Below are 17,306 nucleotides of genomic sequence, written 5' to 3'. Positions count from 1 at the left end.
CACGCAGTAAGCGCTTAACAAATACCACAATTATTATAATTATTACCATTAGGAGAGTGGCATTTAGTACAGTGCTCTGCACACTGCAAGCGCTCAATAACTACGACTGACTGATCGACTGCCAATTCAGCGACAGCTCTGCCACACGTCTGCTGTGTGACCTTGGGCAAGCCACTTCACTTCTCTGGGCCTCAGTTTCCTCCTCTGTAAAATGGGGATTGAGACTGTGAGCCCCACGTGGGGCAGGAACTGTGTCCAAACCGATTTGCCCGTATTCACAGTGCCTGGCGCATAGTAAGCGTTCAACAAATATCATGCTTATTATTAGTAGTATTACTATTATTATTATTAAAATGCCATCGAGTCGTTTCCGATTCATAGCGACTCCGTGGATATACTTTTTCCAGAACGTCCTGTCCTCTGCCGTAAATCCACAACCTTTCTAACGGTTCTTCCGTTATCGTTGTTAGGGTCTCTATCCATCTAGCTGTCGCTCTGCCTCTTCCACGTTTTCCCGGGAGTTTTCCTAGCATTACCCTCTTCTCCAGAGAATTAGTCCTCTTGATTCTGGGTCCAAAATATGCTAATCTAAGTCGAGTCGTGATAATAATAATAATAACTCTCTGGGCTTAAGTTTCATCATCTGTAAAATGGGGATTGAGACTGAGCCCCATGTGGAACAGGGACTGTGTCCAACCCAATTTGCTTTGGACTCACCCCAGCTCTTAATACAGTGCCCGGCACATAATAGCCCACTGTTGGGTAGGGACTGTCTCTATATGTTGCCAACTTGGACTTCCCAAGCGCTTAGTACAGTGCTCTGCACACAGTAAGCGCTCAATAAATACGATTGATTGATTGATTGATTGAATAAGCGCCTAACAAATACAGTGATTATTAATAATAATAATGACGGTATTTGTTAAGCACTTACCATGTGCCAAGCTCGGCTCTAAGCGCTGGGAAGGTAATCAAGTTGTTCCACGTGGGGCTCACAGTCTTAATCCCCATTTTACAGATGAGATCACTGAGGCACAGAGACGTGGAGTGACTTGCCCAAAGTCACACAGGTGATAAGTGGCAGAGTCGGGATTAGAACCCACGACTTCTGACTCCCAAGCCCGGGTTCTTGCCACTAAGCCACGCTGCTTAACTGTGAGTCCGTTTATTGGGTAGGAATTGTTTCTATCTGTTGCCGAATTGTACTTTCCAAGCGCTTAGTATAGTGCTCTGAAGACGGAAAACGCTCAATAGAGAAGCAGAGTGGCTCAGTGGAAAGAGCCCGGAATTGGGAGTCAGAGGTCATGGGTTCTAATCCCGATATCGCCACTTGTCAGCTGTGTGATTTTGGGCAAGTCACTTTACTTCTCTGTGCCTTAGTTACCTCGTCTGTAAAATGGGGATTAAGACTGTGAGCCCCACGTGGGACAACCGGATTACCTTGTATCCCAGTGCCTGGCACATAGTAAGTGCTTAACAAATACGATTATAATTGTTATTAATAAATACGATGGAATGAATGAATATTATTATTATTTAGAGGTGGGAGGGGGCGGCTATTCTCACGGCCCTTCGACCGGGCGATGCAGACCAATCCTTACCAAATGGGTCAGGGGTCTCGGTGCAGGCCCCGGCCCCCCGGGAGTGAGGAGGGGGCTTTACCTTGGGGAGGGGGGCTGCCCTGACTGTGCTAGCTCGTTCCCACCGGCTCTGACTTCCCAAGCGCTTAGTACAGTGCTCTGCCCACAGTAAGAGCTCAATAAAAACGATTTTAGACTGTGAGCCCACTGTTGGATAGGGACTGTCTCTATATGTTGCCAATTTGTACTACCCAAGCGCTTAGTACAGTGCTCTGCACATAGTAAGCGCTCAATAAATACGACTGATGATGATTGAATGAATGAATGAATGAATGACCCAATCCCAGGACCTCCATCCCACCGTCCTCCCCTTTTCCTTCTGGAAGTGCGCCCCAGGAATTGGGGAGGGGTCTCCATCCACCCATCCCTGAGGAGGACGAACTCGACCCCCCCTTCCTCCTCTTCGAAGCCCCCTCCTCTGCTTTCTTCTCAGCGGGGCCCCAAGGTCCCCAAATTGCCAGTGCGGCCTCAGGACGGGACATCAAAGCGGCCGGAGAGCAGGGCGTGACAATGATGGATGTAGCGAATCTCCCCCCCACACACACACCCCTGGGAAGCAGCATGGCTACAGCCCGAGCCTGAGAGTCAGAAGGTCATGGGTTCCAATCCCGCCTCTGCCACTTGTCTGTTGGGTGACCTTGGGCTAGTAATTTCACTTCCTCTGGGCCTCACTCCCCTCATCTGGAAAATGGGGATTGAGACTGCCAGCCCCACATGGGGCAGGGACTGTGTCCAGACCGGTTTGCTTTGTATCCACTCCCCAGCGCTTAGTACAGTATCTGGCACATAGCGCTTCTCTGAGCCTCAGTTCCCGCATCTGGAAAATGGGGGTTGAGACTGGGAGCCCCACGAGGGACAGGGACTGGGTCCAAGCTTTTATCATTCAATCAATCGTATTTATTGAGTGCTTACTGGGTGCAGAGCACTGTACTAAGCGCTTGGGAAGTGCAAGTCGGCAACATATAGACTGTGAGCCCACTGTTGGGTAGGGACTGTCTGTATATGTTGCAAACTTGTACTTCCCAAGCGCTTAGCACAGTGCTCTGCACACAGTAAGCGCTCAATAAATACGATTGATGATGATGATGAAGAGGCGGTCCCTACCCAACAACGGGCTCACAGTCTAGAAGGGGAGGAGACAGACAGCAAAATCAATCAATCAGTCAATCAATCAATCGTATTTATTGAGCGCTTACTGTGTGCAGAGCACTGTACTAAGCGCTTGGGCAGTGCAAGTTGGCAACATATAGAGACGGTCCCTACCCAACAGTGGGCTCACAGTCTAAAAGGGGGAGACAATCAATCAATCAATCATCAATCGTATTTATTGAGCGCTTACTGTGTGCAGAGCACTGTACTAAGCGCTTGGGCAGTACAAGTTGGCAACATATAGAGACAGTCCCTACCCACCAGTGGGCTCACAGTCTAAAAGGGGGAGACAGAGAACAAAACCAAACATACTAACAAAATCAAATCAAATCAATCAATCAATCGTATTTATTGAGCGCTTACTGTGTGCAGAGCACTGTACTAAGCGCTTGGGCAGTCCAAGTTGGCAACATATAGAGACGGTCCCCACCCAAAAGTGGGCTCACAGTCTAAAAGTGGGAGACAGAGAACAAAACCAAACATACTAACAAAATAAAATAAATAGAATAGATATGTACAAGTAAAATAAATAAATAGAGTAATAAATATGTACAAACATATATACATATACACAGGATATACATATATACAGGAAACAATATATGCAAAGCAAGCAAAACAATACAAGTAGACAGGTGTGGTTTGCTTGTATCCACCTTAGCGATTATTACAGTGCTGGAACATAGTGAGCACTTAAAAAATGCTAGCATTATTGCTATTATTATTATTATTATTATTATTATCATTATTATTATTATTATCCCACGCCCTCTTTCCCTTCTCCCTCATGTCCCGCAAAGTTCTCCCGTTAGTCTGCTGCCCTCTGCCGGGCCCGGGCCGCACTGCAACGGGAGAGCGGGGCAGGCCTCGCCGGGGGGTTTGTGGGGGGAAAGGCATCTGACTCGAAGTTTTTGAGGGGTTTTTGAGTTTTTAGGGTATTTCTTAAGCGCATACTATGTGCCAGGCACTGTACTAAACGCCGGTGTAAATACAAGGTAATCAGGTTGGATACAGTCCGTGCCTCACACAGGCCTCACCGCCTTAATTCCCATTCGACAGTTGATAATAACTATTACTCTATTTAAATACTGCTCTATTTATTTATTTATTTTACGTGTACGTATCTATTCTATTTATTTTATTTTGTTAATATGGTTTTGGTTTTGGTTTTGTTCTCCGTCTCCCCCTTCTAGACTGGGAGCCCACTGTTGGGTAGGGACTGTCTCTGTATGTGGCCAACTTGTACTTCCCAAGCGCTTAGTACAGTGCTCTGCACACAGTAAGTGCTCAATAAATACGATTGATTGATTGATTGATTGATTGATTGAGGAACCTGAGGCAGAGAAAAGTTAAATGACTTGCCCGGGGTTTTACAGCATACAAGTACCTAGGCCGGGATTAAAACCCAGTTAGAGTCGGCTGCTTTTTTTCCTCCTCTTCCTTCTTCTTCCCCTCCTCATCTCTTCCCCCATTTCCCTTTCTCCCTCCCCCTTCCTCCTCCAACTTATTCCTCAACCTCTCCTCCCACCCCCTTTCTTAAGGCATTTGTTGCGCGCTTACTATGTTCCAGGCACCGTAAGAAGTTCTGGTGTGGATACGAGCTAATCAGATGGGACACAGTCCCTGTCCCACATGGGGCTCATAGTCTTAATCCCCATTTTACTTCCCAAGCGCTTAGTACAGTGTTCTGCACACAGTTAGTGCTCAATAAATACGATTGAATGAGTGAATGAATTTTACAGATGAGGGAGCAGAGAGGCTCAGAGAAGTGAAGTGACTTGTCCTAACTTCTCAGTGCCTCAATTCCTTCATCTGTAAAATGGGGATTAAGACTCCCCTTCTCCCCTTCTCCCTTTCCTTCCTTCTTAGACCCTTTTCGTCCTCCTCCCCCTCCCTTTCCCCTTCCCTCCCCTCACCCAAGGAATTTCTCCCTCTCCTTTCCCCTTCTCCCTCTCCTTTCTGGATCTCCCTGACTTGCTCCCTTTATTCATCCCCCTCTCCCAGCCCCACAGCACTTATGTCCATATCAGTAATTTATTTATTTATATTAATGTCTATCTCCCCCTCTAATAATAATTATTATTATTATAATTATAGCACTTGTTAAGTGCTTACTATGTGCCACACACTGTTCTAAGCACTGGGGAAGATATAAGTTAATCAGGTTGGACACAGTCCCTGTCCCATTTGGGGCTCACAGCCTTATTCCCCATTTTGCAGCTAAAGAAACTGAGTCCCAGAGAAGTGAAGTGATTTGCCCCAATTCACAGAGCAGGTATGTGGCAGAGCCAGAAATAGAACCCAGGTCTTTCTGTCTCCCAGGCCCGGGCTCTAGCCAATAAGCCACGCTGCTTCTCTAAACTGTAAGCTCGTTGTGGGCAGGGAATATGTCGGTTTATTGTTATATTGTACTCTCTCAAGCACTTAGTCCAGTGCTCTGCACTCAGTAAATGCTCAATAAATATGATTGACTGACCCTCCTCCCCCTGCCCTATCGGCAAATCTTTAACTCCTCCCATTCATTCAGTTGTATTTATTGAGCGCTTACCGTGTGCAGAACACTGTAGTAAGCATTTGGAAGAGGACAATACAACAATAAACAGATACATTCCTTGCTCACAATAAGTCCCGTTTCCGCAGTTCTACCCTCGTCGTCCGCCCATCCTCATTCCGGGTGATTAATTAGTTAATGAGGACAGACAAAGACCTTGTCCCACATGGAGCTCACAGCCTAAGTGGGTGGGACAACAGGTTTAAACCCATTTTACAGTTGAGGAAATTGAGGCACAGAGCAGTTAAGTGACTTGCCCAAGGTCACACAGCTAGCGACTGGCAGAGTCGGGATTAGAACCCAGGTCCTTCTGACTCTCAGGCCCGTGCTCTTTCCACTAGGCCATGCGGCTTCTCTGTATTTGATCTACTTCAAATATCACCTCCTCCGATAAGCCTTCCAGATTTAGTACGTGATCTATTGCTGGGCGATGGGCAAACCTCCCCTCTCACAGGAGAAATGGAAGAAGGGTGATAGGTGGGAACTGAGTAAAACCCCCAACCATCGGCCAAGCTTACATACACATTCACAACCCGCCCACCTCCACAGCCGTTCAAGACGCATGCAAGTATAGACACACAAACATGTACCTTATATTTGCATACGAACACATTCACATTAATACCAACATATATGCAGGTATATATAACTATGCACGAGAAGCGGGGGGAAAGGAGGGTGAGAAGAAGAGAGGGAAAGGACGAGAGGGAGAGTGGAGAAAAAAGAGGGAAAGAGACAAAGAGAAAGGGAGGGGTGAGAGAAAGGGATGGGAGGGAGAGAGAGAGAGGGAAGGAAGGGAGAGAGAGAGAGGGAAGGAAGGAGAGAGGGGGGACAGAGAGAAGAGGGACGGGGAGAGAGAGACAGAGACAGAGGGGGAGAGGGGGAGAGAGAGAGGGAAGGAGAGAAAGAGGAGGGACAGAAGGGAAGAGAGGAGGGGGATGGGGAAGGAGAGACAGAAACAGAGAGACAGAGGAGGAGAGAGGGAGGAGCAGGAGGGAGAGAGGGAAGGAGGGAGCGGGATAAGGCAAAGAGAAGAGGGACAAGGAAGAGAAAGACAGAGAGACAGAAGGGGAGAGAGAGAGAGAGAGAGAGAGAGAGAGAGAGAGAGAGAGAGAGAAGGAGAGAGAGAGGAGGGGAAGAGGGGGAGAGAGAAACAGAGACGGAGAGATAGAGGAGGAGAGAGGGAGGGAGGAACAGGAGGGAGAGAGAGAGAGAGGGAAGGAGGGAGGGGGAAAGAGGGGACGAGAGAAGAGGGACAGGGAGAGGGAGAGAGAGAGAGAGAGGGAGAGAGAGAGAGAGAGAGAGAGAGAGAGAGAGAGAAGGAGAGAGAGAGGAGGGGAAGAGGGGGAGAGAGAAACAGAGACAGAGAGATAGAGGAGGAGAGAGGGAGGGAGGAACAGGAGGGAGAGAGAGAGAGAGGGAAGGAGGGAGGGGGAAAGAGGGGAAGAGAGAAGAGGGACAGGGAGAGAGACAGAGACAGAAGGGCAGAGAGAGGATCAGAGAGAGAGAGAGAGAAAGATCCTGAACCAGGAGAGGGCGCCCTTCCCCTCTCCTTCCTAACTGTAAAGTCCAGGATCCCCGACGGCCCAGAATCGGGGAAGAATGAAGACCCGGAACTCAAAAAAGCAAACCCAAGCGCAGCCCTCCAGGTCCTCGACGAGGACAGGGCGGTTTGCACATAACGAGTTTCTCCACAAGGACGAAAAGTCACCGGTTCACTTCAGATCCAGACTGAGCCCCCTTTTTCCTCTCCTCCTCCCCATCGCCCCCGCCCTACCTCCTTCCCCTACCCGCAGCACCTGTATATATTTTTGTACCGTTTTATTACTCTATTTATTTTACTTGTACATATTTACTATTCTATTTTGTTAATGATGTGCATTTAGCTTTAATTCTATTTGTTCTGACGACTTGACACCCGTCCACATGTTTTGTTTTGTTTTCTGTCTCCCCCTTCTAGACTGTGAGCCCGTTGTTGGGTAGGGACTGTCTCTATATGTTGCCAACTTGTACTTCCCAACCGCTTAGTACAGTGCTCTGCACAGAGTAAGCACTCAATAAACACGATTGAATGAATGAAGATCCCCTCTCCATCCCTGCCCCTTTCCTTTCAGCCAGGCTCTCTCTGCCCCTTGGAGAGCTTTCTCCTTTGCAGCCCCTACTTTACCACCTTCCAAGAGTCCTGCCCTTTTCCTGGTTTCAAGTGGAATGTGAGTATCAAATGGCTTTAACTCTCCCTACTCCCTGCCACTCCAGCCTCCTCCAGCCTCCTGTAAATGTTTGTTCTTTATCTTTTACCCCGAGTTCCCTTTTCCAGTGCAGGCCCATGAAGGCCGCTTCCCCAGAAGGCTGGTTTCCTGCCAATCTAGCCCACGGAGCCAGTGCCCTGGACTTGCGGGAAGAGAAGGGGCCCTGCCCTGTTTTAACTGCAATGACAGCAACGAAATCCAAGAAAACACGAACCGAGCCTGGGGGTTTCCCGGGAGGGGAAGGTCAATTTTGGGATGCAATTTGGGGAGGTGGGGTGTGAGATGGGGTGCATTTGTTATGTGGGGTGGTGAGGGAAACTTGGAGTCCCCAAGGTCGGCGACCTTTGGGTATGTGGGTGCTACTGCCTAGCCAATATGGGTATCCCAGGGCTCACACTCTGCCTCTGGCAACCCTAGGGGTTAAGTGACTTGCCTAAGATCACACAGCAGACACGTGGGGAAGCTGGGATTAGAACCCATGACCTCTGACTCCCAAGCCTGTGCTCTTTCCACTGAGTCACGCTGCTTCAAATCTCACAATATCCAAGGATTATTATGGGAGAGACGAAAGTAAAAATATGAACAATCCTGTCAAATCCCATCAATTGTGCTGAGACACATACTTGAGTGCCAATGAGGTGCAATGTTGTTGGGTAGGGATTATCTCTATTTGTTGCCAAATTGTACTTTCCAAGCACTTAGTACAGTGCTCTGCACACAGTAAGCGCTCAATAAATACGATTGAATGAAGAAGAGAAAGGAAAGGTGAGAAAGAAGCGACAGTGCTGAGTCCCGCTTCCCGCTTCCTCTAGACTGTAAACTCATTGTGGGCAGGGACCGAGTCCGAGTCTGTGGTATTGTCCTCTCCCAAGCGCTTAATACAGCGCTTGGTATACAGTAAGAATTCAATAAATCCCACTGATTGAGTGATCGGGGCTTCCCCCGAGACCTGTGATTGGGTGAGCAAGGGGCTCCCGGAAAGAGGCAAGGAACGGGTGGTCCATACCTGATTCTGCCCTGTCAGGTGACTCTGCCAGGCCTTGTCTGCCTTGCCCCTCCACTGAGGCAGATGCCCCCTTGGAGCCCAGTCTACTGCAGGCCTGAATGCAGGAGATGATTCTGGGAACTCGGGGTGAGACCGTGGGAGGGCAGTTCAGAGGACGTCTGGTGGTTCCAGAGGACGTCTGGTGGTTTCTCTGGCCCACAGAGGGGACCGGACCCCTCCTACCCTCCCTGCCGGCCCACCCGGCGTGACTCCTGGATTTGCCAATTTGGAATTGTCAGTCTGAAAAACGCATCAAGCCTTAAATGGACTGACCTTTCAGGTAATGGAGCCCCCCTAAATTAACAGAGGCAATTACCGTGGTCATGTGGAAGACGCCCGCATCCTGGCTCCCATCTATCAGCTCTAAATGCTCAGCCCGGGTTTCCTCCCGTTTAAATTTTTTATTATTACCCTTTCAGACTGGAGGAATAAGGCTGGCATCTAATTAGCCCGACGAATATATCCAATTAATAGCTTCATCAGGGGCTTAATGAATCTCCATTCCACGTCTGGTACATCCGGAAGGAGCGAGGCCAAGACTGTGGGACAGCCTCCGTCCGTGTAAAATAATGATGCTGCGGTCACTAAGAGCTCTTTGGTCAGGCCACCCAACACCACAGGGTCCAGCTTGTGGGGACTCCCTCAGGGTGGACCCTAGCAGCTGGGAAGAAGGGAGAAAGTTGTCTTTTTTTTAATGGTATTTGTTAAGCGCTTGCTAGGAGCCCAGCACTGTTCTAAGCGCTGGAATAGATACAAGCTAATGGGGTTGGACACAATCCCTATCATCATGATCATCATCATCAATCGTATTTATTGAGCGCTTACTGTGTGCAGAGCACTGTACTAAGCGCTTGGGAAGTACAAGTTGGCAACATATAGAGACAGTCCCTACCCAACAGAGGGCTCACAGTCTAAAAGGGGGAGACAGAGAACAAAACCAAACATACTAACAACATAAAATAAATAGAATAGATATGTACAAGTAAAATAAATAAATAAATAAATAGAGTAATGTGGCTCACAGTCTTAATCCTCATTTTACAGACGAGGTCACTGAGGCACAGAGAAGTGGAGTGACGTCCAAAGATCACACAGCAGACAAATGGCAGAGCGGGGGTTAGAACCCAAGTCCTTGGTTGATGGTTTGATAAAGCTGAGGCGGGAGGAAGTCCCAGGAGGAAGACCGATGGGCTGGAGGGGAGAGATTCAGGAATGTGGGACAGAGAGGAGTTTAGCTGGGAGGAGTGAAGAGTTTGAGCTCGGGTGCAGCAGGAAAAAGGGGTAGAGACAGGGAAGAAGTGAGTGATAGAAGTAGCATTTATTGAGTGTCTGCTTTGTGTGGCACATTGAACTAGCGGCTTGGGAAGTACAAAATAACTAAGTGGTGAGGCCCCTTCCCACAAGGAGCTGACATTATAATAGACTGTGAGCCCACTGTGAGCCCACTTTTAGACTGTGAGCCCACTGTTGGGTAGGGACTGTCTCTATATGTTGCCAATTTGTACTACCTAAGCGCTTAGTACAGTGCTCTGCACACAGTAAGCGCTCAATAAATACGATTGATGATGATGATGACTATAATGAGGAGAGAAATCAGCAGCGTGGCCTACCGGACTGCCCACGGGCCTGGGATTCAGGAGACCTAAATTCTAATTCCACCTCCACCTTGCCTGTCGGGTGACCTTGGGCAAGTCACTTCACTCCTCTGGGCCTCCGTTTTCTCATCTGTAAAATGGGGATTCTTCCCTGTCTTCCCTCCCCCTTAGACTGTGGGCCCCACGTGGGACAGGGACTGTATCTGACCTGGTTAGAGTGGATCTATCCCAGGGTTTAGAACAGCGTTTAGGCACATAGTAGGTGCTTAACGAATACTACCATTATTATTGTTAGGCCCAAAATGGAGGCCTTCCTGCCATCTTCTATGCCAGTCCAGCAGAAAGAGCACAGGTCCTGGAGCCAGGAGAACCAGGAGTTATAATCCAGCTCTACCACGGACCTGCTGTGTGACGCTGAATAAGTGACTTGACCTTTTTGGACCCCTAGTTATTATTAACCCACGAAGGAAATATCTCCTCTCCCTCCTAAACTATGAGCTCCACGCTAAGAACGGTGCTTGGCATCTAGTAAGGATTTGTAGATACCACATACTATAAGGATGATGAATCTCATCACTATGTACAGTGCTCTGCACATAGTAAGCGCTCAATAAATACGATTGATGATGATCCTCATCTACATCTCGGTGATGAATCTTCAAGACAGAGAACCCAAGCAGAGGAATGGGTTCTAGTGCCAGAGTAGCAGCGTGGCCTAGTGGAAAGAACACAGGCTTTGGAGTCAGAGGTCATGGGTTCAAATCCCAGCTCCACCAATTGTCAGCTGTGTGACTCTGTGCAAGTCACTTCACTTCTCTGTGCCTTAGTTACCTCATCTGTAATGTGGATTAAGACTGTGAGCCCCACGTGGGTCAACCTGATCACCTTGTATCCCCCCGGCGCTTAGAACAGTGCTTTGCACATAGTAAGCACTTAACAAACACCATTATTATTATTATTAACATGGGCCTGGGAGTTAGAGGACCTGGGTTCTAATCCCGGCTCCTCCACTCATCTGCTGTGTGACTTTGGGCAAGTCGCTTAACTAGATTGTAAGCATGTGTGGATAGGGAACATGTCTGCCCATTCTATCATACTCTCCCAAGTGCTTAGTATAGTGCTTTGCACTTTATAATAATAATAATGTTGGTATTTGTTAAGCGCTTACTATGTGCCAAGCACTGTTCTAAGCTCTGGAGCACTGTTCTAAGCGCTCAATAAATATGATCGATTGATGGATTCTCTGTGCCTCAGTGACCTCATCTGCAAAATGGGGATTAACACTGTGGGACCCACGTGGGATGTGGACTGTGTCCATTCTGATTATCTTGTCTACCCCAGCGCTTAGTGGAGTGTCTGGCACATATCAAGTGCTTAAAAATTCTATTTAAAAAAAATAGTGCCAGTGGTTTGCCCGGTGCCACTCACACTCCCTCATCCTACCAGACTGGTCCTCCCTGGGGGGCAGAGGGCATGGGAAATGAAGTGGGCAGGGGCACAGCACAAAGTGAAGGCTAAGCAAGGATTTTTGAATGTTATGAATCCGCTGGCAGCCCAAGTGCCCGTCCCTTTTCAGGATTTCCACTGGCCTTGTCCACCTGGCAGGAAGCAGCATGGCCTAATGGCAAGAGCATGGACTCGGGAGTCAGAAGACCTGGGTTCATTCATTCGTTCATTCAATCATATTTATTGAGCACTTACTCTGTGCAGAGCACTGAACTAAGCGCTTGGGAAGTCCAAGTTGGCAACATATAGAGACGGTCCCTACCCAGCAGCGGGCTCACGGTCTAGAAGGGGGAGACAGACAACAAAACCAAACATATTAACAAAATAAAATAAATAGAATAAATATGTACTAAATAAATAAAGAGTAATAAATACATACAAACATATATACATATATACAGGTGCTGTGGGGAGGGGAAGGAGGTAAAGCGGGGGGGATGGGGAGGAATCCCAGCTCTGCTGCTTGTCTGCTATGTGACCTTGGACTAGTCAGTTGACTTCTCTGGGCCTCACTTTCCTCATCTGTAAAATGGGGATTCAATACCTGTCCTCCTTCCTCCTTAGGCTGTGAGCCCCATGTGGAATAGGGATTGTGTCCAACCTGATTATCTCACATCTACCTCAGTGCTTTGTATGGTGCTTGCCACATAGTGAGCCCTTAACAAATACCATTCTTATTCTTCTTATTATTGTTAATAAAGTCCTAGGTGATTCTTTGGCCCCAAACCTTCCCTGCTGATGGCCCAGCTCCAGCAGACCGAGCCAGGCCTAGAACCCAGGTCTCCTGCCTCCCAGCTCTTCTCTTAGACCCAGAGCAGGGCTATAAATACCTTAACTAACAGGAAAGACTTTGCAAGCCAAATACCGTAAAACAACAAATACAAATACCAAAAATACCGTAAAAATACCGTGTGGTATGGTATGATATTAACAAATGCCATAAAAGAAAAAAAGAAAGTGAAGGGCTAGAGACAAGAAGTTGCAACCTGGTGCATCCTCAGACACCCCCACCCCGGAAGCTCTCCATCTTCCCCAGATGCTCCTGCACGCCTCACTCCCTCTGCCTCTCCCCTCACCCACCCCAACCCGCACCCACATGCCTCTTCCCCCAGCCCTTTTAAAGAGATGCTGAGTTTTCTCCAAGCTCCTGGGGCAGATCTAAGACTGGGTGTTCCAGGAGGACACGCAATGATGGGTTTAGAACGTGTGCCCTCAAGAATTCATCTCCGAATGGCTTTCCAGGCATCAGTGGGACAGGTCTAGAGAATAGCCTGAAAAAAAGAAAATTAAATACTTTTCTCTCTTCTCTGCTTTCATTCAATCATATTTATTGAGCGCTTACTGTGTGCAGAGTACTGTACTAAGCGCTTGGGAAGTACAAGTTGGCAACATATAGAGACAGTGGGTTCACAGTCTAGCCCGCTGCTTCTGCTTCTGATTCCTCCCTAAAACATGTCTCTCACCAAGGAGAGAGACTCCTCACATAGAAACAAAAATATATTTCTCTTCTTCTGTCTCTCTGACTGTCTACTAATAATAACGAAGGTAATTGAGCCCGCCTTCTAGACTCTGAGCCCGTTGTTGGGTAGGGACCGTCTCTATATTTTGCCAACTTGTACTTTCCAAGCGCTTAGTACAGTGCTCTGCACACAGTAAACACTCGATAAATATGATTGAATGAATGAATAATCCTTAAGCACTTGCTATGTGCCAAGCACTATACTAAGCGCTGGGAAGGATACAAGCAAATCAAGTTGGACGCAGACCCTGTTCCATATGGGGCTTACAGTATCAATCCCCATTTTATAGATGAGGCAAACGAGGCACAGAAAAGAGAAGTGACTTGCCCAAGGTCACACAAAAGAGAAGTGATGGAGCCGGGATTAGAACCCATGACCTTCTGACTCCTAGACCTGAGCTCTATCTATTATGCCATGCTGCTTCTCTATCTACCCTCTCCCTGTCTCTCTGCCTCCTTCTGTTTTTCTGACTGTTTCTCTGTTCCTCTTGAGTCTCTTTCTTTGCCTCTCTGTCTCTCTATCTCTTTGCCATGGTAATTTATCTATCTGTAATTTATCTATATTAATGTCTGCCTCCCCCTTTAGGCTGTAAGCTCATTGTGGGAAGGGAATGTTTATTGTTATATTGTACTCTCCCACGCACTTAGTACAGCTCACCTCCTCCAGGAGGCCTTTCCAGACTTAGCCCCCTCCTTCCTCTCCCCCTCATCCCCCTCTCCATCCCCCCAACTTACCTCCTTCCCTTCCCCACAGCACCTGTATATAAGTAGATATGTTTGTACATATTTATTACTCTATTTATTTATTTATTTATCTTACTTGTACATATCTATTCTATTTATTTTATTTTGTTAGTATGTTTGGTTTCATTCTCTGTCTCCCCCTTCTAGACTGTGAGCCCGCTGTTAGGTAGGGACTGTCTCTGTGTGTTGCTGATTTGTACTTCCCAAGTGCTTAGTACAGTGCTCTGCACACAGTAAGCGCTCAATAAATACGACTGATTGATTGATTGATTGCTCCGCACACAGTAAGAACTCAATATATATAATTGAATGAATGAATGTCTCTGCTTTTCTAATAATAATTATAATACCGCATACAATAAGAACTCAATATATATAATTGAATGAATGAATGTCTCTGCTTTTCTAATAATAATAATAATTATTAGTATTATGTTACTTGTTAAACGCTTACTATATGCCAAGCACTTTCTAAGCACTGGGGTAGTTACAAGTTAGTCAGGTTGGACACAGTCCCTGCCCCATGTAGGGCTCACACTCTTAACCCCCGTTTCACAGATGAGGTAACTGAGGCCCAGAGAAGTAAAGTGACTTGCCCAAGGTCACATAGCAGACGTGGTGGAGCAGAGATTAGAACCCTTGACCTTCTGACTCCCAGGCCTGTATTATATCCACTAAGCCACACTGCTTCTCACCGTATCTCCGCATCTCTGTGATTCCACCAAGCCACACTTTCTGTCTCTCTCCATCTTCTTCTCTCTGCCTTTTTTTGCCCCTCTTGATCTCTGTGTCTGTTTTTTTTTTATATAGTATTCATTAAGCACTTACTATGTGCCAGACACTTAACTAAGCAATGGGGTAGGTTCAGCAATCAGGTTGAACACAGGCCGTGTCTCACATGTGGCTCACATCTTTGATCCCCAGTTTACAGATGAGGAAACTGAGGCACAGAGAAGTGAAATGACTTGCTACGATCTAGGGATCATACAACAGTCTCTCAGGCCCAGGTTCTTTCAACTAAGCCATGCTGCTTCCCTCTCTCTCTGACTCTTTAGCTGTCTCTGCCTCTCTTGAACGCTCTGTCTCTGTCTTTCTCTTTGTGTCTCTCTCATTAAGGTGACCAGTCCCCCAGTTTCCTACTGGACAGTCCAATGTTCAGCTGTGATATGGACTCCGAAAGCCTTTATGTCCAGTTTCTTTGATTTTCTATGCCATTCTCCCTCTGCCACTGTTCCCGCCGCCAAGTTCCACAGCTCAGCTAAGGTGTCTGGGTTTGCAGGGACTTGGGAGGGGCAAATTAATCTGCACGTGACAGTGGGCTCCAGTCATGAAGCAGGGTGGCCTAATGGACAGAGCATGGGCCTGATACCCAGAAGATCATCATCATCATCATCATCATCATCAATCGTATTTATTGAGCGCTTACTGTGTGCAGAGCACTGTACTAAGCACTTGGGAAGTACAAGTTGGCAACATATAGAGACAGTCCCTACCCAATAGTGGGCTCACAGTCTAAAAGGGGGAGACAATGATTAGAACATGAGTTCTAATCCCAGCTCCACCACTAGTCTGCTGTGTGATCTTGGGCAAGTCACTTCCTTTCTCTGGGCCTCAGTGACCTCATCTGTAAAATGGGGATCGAGACTGTGAATCCCACGTGCGACACGGACTATGTGCGATCCGATTTGCTTGTATCCACCCCAGCTCTTAGTACAGTATACAGTATAATGAGCACTTCATTCATACATTCATTCAATCGTATTTACTGAGCACTTAGTGCGTGCACAGCACTATACTAAGCGCTTGGAAAGCACAATTCGGCAACAGATAGAGACAATCCCTACCCAACAACGGGCTCACAGTCTAGAAGGGGGAGACAGACAACAAAACAAAGCAAGTAGACAGGCATCAACAATTACCACAATTATTATTCTGCTGCCCCTAAGGGGAGGCCCTTGGTGGGGTCTGGATGGGTGGTAGGATTCCAAGGGCCATTATGGATGGGCTGATAAAGGCGTCGCCCCAGTTCCCTCCTCCCTGGGCTTCCTCATCCCTGTGGACTATCCCAACTCCTGCCGGGCCCCCAAGCTCCCAGTCATTCCCCTTCCTGCAGCTGTGACTGGGGTACCGAGCCCACCCCCTATCCATCCGGACCCCAGCTTGCCCCTGTCCCCCTCCTCTCTACTCCACCCGAACCCTGCTGGGCCTGGCCGAGAAATCACAGAGGATGTCATTTCCTCTAACCCCCTGCCTTCAGACAGGGCCACCCAAAAATCTTCTTCCCCTGGGAGAGAGTCAGTCCTCCCAGGCTGGGGCCCACGCGGGCCTCCAGTTTCAGGGTGTGGGGAGGAGAGTTGGGGAGCGGGGGAAGGTGCAGGGAAAGAGTCACTCGGCAGGTTTCAAGCCAGGATCCATTCAGCTCTCTATTTATTTATCCTCACAGGGAGGAGGAGAGGGCTGGGTATTTGTGGGTGGGCGGCCAGGCGTGTGGACATGTGTTTGTGAGCATACGTGTGTGAGAAACAGTCGCGGGGATGCTGGGACTGCTAGAAACACCATAGGCTACCATGAACAACACATATGTCCACATGGGCATGGGCTCCATTCCCCACGGACCTTTCTGGGGCCTTCAAGACCAGGCCCCGGCACCCTCTCCAATCCCTCCACCCAATCAGCCCACATGCCCCAAAAGCCTGGATTTCCGGCCGCTGAGGCCCTGTCTCCCATAGAACATAGGCTCCACACCTGTTGTCTGTGGGGGAAAGTTTTCCCGTGGTCACGATATAACTCTGCCGTATGATACTCTCCCAAGCACTCACTACAGTTCTCTGCAGACAGTCGGTGCTCAATAAATACTACTGATGAGGAGGTGGAGGACCTTGTCAGAACTCCAGGATTCGCCCTTTCACCAGCTAATGATGATGATAGTATTTGTTAAGCACTTACTATGCACCAAGCTCTGTACTAAGCACTGGAATAGGACACAGTCCCTGTCCCACTTTGGTGGGGTCACAGTCCAAGCAGGAGGGAGAACAGGAGAATGGAGATTTCTGATTCTCCGTTTTACAGATGAGGACCCTGGACACAGAGAAGTGAAGTAGCTAGCCTAAGGTCGCATAGCCGACGAGTGGCGGAGCCGGAATTAGAACCCAGGTCCTGTGACTTCCAGGACTGGGCTCTTCCACTAGGTCTTGCTGTTCCTCAAAGTCTTCCTGTGCCTATTCATTGCCCCTGAAATCCTAAAGAAAATCAGAGTGGGCTGAGGGAAACTCAGTCAGGGAACAGGGAGAGAAAGAGGGATGGGTGAG

Source organism: Tachyglossus aculeatus, chromosome 8 (assembly GCF_015852505.1).
Source record: "Tachyglossus aculeatus isolate mTacAcu1 chromosome 8, mTacAcu1.pri, whole genome shotgun sequence".
NCBI classification, from domain to species: Eukaryota; Metazoa; Chordata; class Mammalia; order Monotremata; family Tachyglossidae; genus Tachyglossus; species Tachyglossus aculeatus.
This window is presented reverse-complemented; position numbering follows the sequence as displayed.